This window comes from Macrobrachium nipponense, chromosome 18 (genome assembly GCF_015104395.2).
Source record: "Macrobrachium nipponense isolate FS-2020 chromosome 18, ASM1510439v2, whole genome shotgun sequence".
Lineage (NCBI taxonomy): Eukaryota > Metazoa > Arthropoda > Malacostraca > Decapoda > Palaemonidae > Macrobrachium > Macrobrachium nipponense.
In genome coordinates this window covers 83241979-83247758 of record NC_087211.1, presented here as the reverse complement: position 1 = coordinate 83247758, position 5780 = coordinate 83241979, and positions in this window count along the sequence as shown.

The following is a 5780-nucleotide window of genomic DNA, read 5'->3' as shown; positions in this document are numbered from 1 at the left end:
TCCCAAGATCGCTTAAGCATATTGCAGAACCACAAATTTTCCTCGGAAACCATCGGCTGGAATTTGTGCGCGAATTTCCGTATTTGGGTCACATTATTACCGACGACCTAAAAGATACGGCAGACATTGAACAGAGGCGTCGTAAACTATGTGCAACTGGCAACATGATTGCAAGGAGGTTTGCCTTCTGTCACCGAGACGTGAAACTGCTGCTCTTCCGCTCGTACTGTTACAGTATCTATGGGTGTTCCCTCTGGACGAACTATACCCGAGAGACCATGAGACGTATCACTGTTGTGCACAATGACATTCTGAGACGCCTCACAAACACTCCACGCTACCACTCCGCCACACAGATGTTCTTAGAAAACCACCTGGACAATTTAAAAATCATTGTAAGGCCAACAATGTCCAGCCTGGTAACCCGAGTGAGAAACAGCGGCAACTCGCTCATTCAAAGCATCCTAAGGAGTGAAGCAAGAAGAAGATCTAAATTGTGGGAAAGATGGGAAAATGAGGCCTTTGTCCCCTAAAGGACTTAATCTCTGTATTAGCAAGATGTCATCTGCAGATTTTGTCATTATTATATTTATGCTGCATGATATTTTATTTTTTTCATTATTTCTGTGATTACTATCAAGTTAAAGTTTCTTTACGTATATATATATATATATATATATATATGTATGTATGTGTGTATGTATGTATGTGTATATGTATGTGTATATATATATATGTATATGTGTATATGTATGTATGTATATATATATGTATGTGTATGTGTATATATATGTATATATATGCATTCAATTTATGTATTTAGCTCTCTGGACCAGACTACTGTAACCACCTAAGGTCTCTAGTGAAATTTAAGCTATATAATTTGTGCACTAACTGCTATAACTCTCAATCCATTTTTTTTCTCACCAACATTATTACTATTACCAGTATTATGATTACTATCTTTTATGCTACCTCAGCTAATTTGTGGATAAGTGCCGATTACTAATTTTTCCTATCATGTTGACTCATATATCTAGATTGTGTATGTTACTGTGTATTTTGTATGTTCATTGTATATGGTCTTGAACCGAAATAAAGGATATTATTATTATTATTATTATTATTATTATTAGGAAGGAGGCCCTTCTCTGAGGGCAGTAGCATTGAATACAATAGCTGTTTTTTCAACGGCATTAATTTATATAGAATCTTCTCAATTTCTTTTATTATCTTTTTCTCGTCAGCATGTAGCTGGTGTATTAGTTTCCTAAGGACATGTAAAGATTTTTCATTTGTCTTAGGTTTATTTCCTCTAACGTGTCGACAGCGCACAGGCAGTCATCTATGAGAGTTTACAGTACAGTGAATTAAGATACAGTTTCAAGTATTTATAGCATGCAAGGTCGTGTACAATCGGTGGGGCGGGTCGGTGGGAACGGATTTTAATTTGGTCGTTGGATGGAAACGAAATCTCCCCCTGAGGGCGTTCTGACCTGCGTAGTTTGGACGGGGTTATTAAGTCGTATGGTTGTGTTTGGGGTACCCACCTCTTGGGGCGGCAGGCTGTACAATTTGATATATCTTCCGCTCGTTCTCTCCCGCTTTCTCTCTCTACTTTCTTCCGCTCTTTCCTCTCTCTCTTGCTCTCTCTCTTTTCTCTTTCTCGCAAGTTCCACTCTCTCTCTCTCTCGTTCGCTCCTTCTAACGCTCTCTCTCTCTCTCTGCCCGCTCCTCCTCTCTCTTCTTCTCTTTCTCTTTCTCTCTCTGTTTGCTCTCTCTCTCCCTCTTTGTCTTTCTCTCTCTCTCTCTCTCTCTGTCTCTCCCCCCCTCGAGCTCTCTCTCTCTTCTCTCTCTCGTCTCTCCACCCTCGATCTCTCCTCTCTCTCTCGTGGATGTATACGTAGTCGGTTGGTTCTTGCGCCATTTCTTCTTATGATGGTGGGGAGAAAACTCTGTTTTTCTTTTTACCGTGTTGATAGTCGGTTTTTTTCTCTAATATATGTAAAGCTCAAGATAACGTAGGGCGTTTTCGGTCGGTGCATGGTCAATAATTTCTATGTTCTTTATAAGCTCATGCTTTCTGGTCTCCCTGTGGGTTTTTTTTTTTTTCCCTATAGTGAATGAAAAATGGGCCCCTTCTTGAAGATGTCATCTTCAAGAAGGGGCCATTTTCATTCACTATAGGGAAAAACAACCAACAGGAGACCAGAAAGAGCTGAGCTATAAAGAAACATAGAAATTGATTGACCATGCACCGGACCGAAAACGCCTACTTATCTTGAAGCTTACATTATATTTAGAGAAAAAACCGACTATCAACACGGTAAAAAGAAACAGAGTTTCTCCCCACCATCATAAAGAAGAAATGGCGCAAGAAACCAACCGACTACGTATACATCCACGAGAGAGAGAGGAGAGATCGAGGGTGGGGGAGAGACAGAGAGAGAGAGAGAGAGAGAGATCGAGGGGGGAGAGACAGAGAGAGAGAGAGAGAGAGAAAGAGAAAAGAAAGAGAGAGAGAGGAGCAAACAGAGAGAAAGAGAAAGAGAAAGGAAGAGAGGCGAGGAGCAGGCAAGAGAGAAAGAGAGAGCGTTAGAATGGAGCGAACGAGAGAGAGAGGGAGAGGAACTTGCAGAAAGAGAGAGAGAGAGCAAGAGAGAGGAGAAAGAGCGGAGAAGTAGAGAGAGAAAGCGGGAGAGAACGAGCGGAAGATCTATCAATTGTACAGCCTGCCGCCAAGAGGTGGGTACCCCAAACAACACCCAACCGACGCTTAATAAAACCCCGTCCAAAACTACGCCAAGGTCAGAACGCTCAGGGGGAGATTTCGTTCCATCCAACGACAATTAAAATCCGTTCCAACCGACCCGCCCACCGATTGTACACGACCTTGCATGCTATAAATACTTGTAAACTGTATCTTAATTCACTGTACTGTAAACTCTCAAGATGACTGCCTGTGCGCTGTCGACACGTTAGAGGAATAAACTAAGACAAATGAAATCTTTACATGTCCTTAGGAAACTTATACACCAGCTACATGTGACGAGGAAAAAGATAATAAGAAGAATTAGAAGATTCTATATAAATTAAATGCCGTTGAAACAGCTATTGTATTATATTATTATTATTATTATTATTATTTTATTATTATTATTATTATTATTATTATTATTTTAATCAAGCACGTGTTCCTCAATAAAATAAATTTTGTTTTTATCTGAGCCGTCAAGAAATATAAAATTTATCCGTCAGTTAAAAAAAAAAGATTTCGAACAAAACGTCTAGAATATTATTCGTAACAATAGTGTGGTCCAGCTGTTAGTGTAAATAACATGGTTTTCGATTATTTTTTCCTTAATCGTTAAGTTTTTTTTTATAATAGTTTGCTGTTATTAGAATTAAATACGTATCGGGTTGGACGTAAAAATAGAACAGTAGATTTTGTATATATATATATATATATATATTATAAAATATATATCAATATATATATATATATGCGTACTACATATATATATAAATTATATATATATATATGTCATATCATTACCCGTGATTCATATACATACATCGAGCTACAATGTCTTTAATATCTAATTCGCTCTACCTCGGAATTAATATATTTTCATATATGCTTAACCGAAGGGGAATTTTTTTCTCGTTAATAGATTTGCCTGGTCCTGGGCGCGAACCCAAGAAGACATTCAATTCCAGGAACGTCAGTGAAGCTTTTACCTACCCCACCACCGCGAGAGGCCCATAAGTTTATGTCGTCTCTCACCCTCAAATACCTTTCGCGCTCAGGTAATTCGTTGGTTTGGAGACAACATCAACCCGCCTCGGCTCCGGTAGCGTGTAGTACCGGAGCCGAGGCGGGTTGATGTTGTCTCCAAACCAACGAATTACCTGAGCGCGAAAGGTATTTGAGGGTGAGAGACGTCATAAACTTATGGGCCTCTCGCGGTGGTGGGGTAGGTAAAAGCTTCAATGACGTTCCTGGATTTGAATGTCTTCTTGGGTTCGCGCCCAGGACCAGGCAAATCTATTATCGAGAAAAAAAAAAAAATTCCTCTTCGGTTAAGCATATATGAAAATATATTAATTCCGAGGTAGAGCGAATAGATTAAAGGACATTGTAGCACGATGTATATATTATATATATATATATATATATATATATATATATATATATATATATCACACACATATATATATATACATATATATATACACAGACATACTTACAAGAACGAGGGAAGATAAAAATAAAAAAAATAAAATATAAAAATTTGGGGAAAAAGACCTCTTGAAATCCATTAACAGCAGACAACCCTTCGTGGGGGTTGGGGGGGGGGGGGCGGCGCAACAACAGTCTCGAGAGAGAGAGAGAGAGAGAGAGAGAGAGAGAGGCGTGGGGGTCTTCATATATCATTTCGGTCGTAATTTCATGACGATGTTCCCGAACAAAAACACGACCACCATTGGGGGGAGCCCGCCCCCTCTCCGGTCCCCCCCCCCCCCCCCCCACCCCCCCCCCCCACCCCCCCCCCCCCCCCCCCCCCACACCCCCACACCCTCCTTTCTCGAACTAAGAAGCTGTTGATGGCGGTTCTCTCTCTCTCTCTCTCTCTCTCTCGCTTTTTTCCCTTATTCATTCGTCTAATATTTTGTTTTTCTTTCTTCTTCTTCTTCTACTTCTTCTTCTTCTTCTTTGGTAGAGACGTTTTGTATTTCGTGAATTTTGGTGACCAGCGAATAAAATTTTTTCAAATCTAGAAACAGATTTTTCCTGACTCCAAAGTAAGATATTTTCCCACAATCATGAAAATATTATAAAAAAAACTCCTATATATATATATATATATATATATATATATATATATATATATATATATATATATATATATGAATTGACGTATTGTTGTTCAAATTAGTAGTAAAAGAAGGTAAACCATTCTTGCATTAGTCATTAGATAAACAATTTCATAAACTTACCTTACAAGCATTAATTGTATTAGTCATTAAAAAAATTTTTCTTCATAAACTTACAAGTATTGATATTCTGCAACAGACAAGAAGGAAAAACAAAGTTATTCTGTATTTCAAGTTCTGATGCCTTTATTACAAAAATACAAGTCTTATTGGAGGTGCTAAGGAAATAAACAGACGAATGAAAATGTAAACAGTTATCGATAAAAGTCAAAATCTTGAAGTTGACAACCATATCTAGTTACATTTTCACAATAATCATCATATTTTTCATTAGTTACAAAGAGGTAAGCGTCTGTCATTTCATCTATTTGGTTCAAGATATCTATGTGAACTATTTAAGAGTGGTTCAATATCCCAGGTCAAGCGCCAATCAGGTCATCTATAAAATGGTCCTTCTAGAAATCAGTTGAATTTTCATTTGCCTCTAGGAAGAACCACACTGATGGGAGCGTAGTTCTGGCTGTACCTGTTCTGATTCTGGAAGTTCTGGCGAGAGTAGAACTGGGAGTTCTGTCTTGAGTTCTGCTGGGTCAGGCTTCTCTGCTGGTTCTGTGAGAACCGGGAACCCTGGTACTGACCTTCTCTGTTGTACTGTGACCTCTGGAACTGATTTCCTTGTTGGTACTGTTGTGACCTCTGGTAGTAGTCAGGGTTGTTGCTGTAGTTTGAATCTCTGTTCCAGTTATTGTTGTTATTATTGTTGTTATTGTACTGTTGTCTCTGGTTGTTCCTCTGCTGGGTTCTATAATATTGATTTTTCGTTCTCATTTCACGGTGTATTG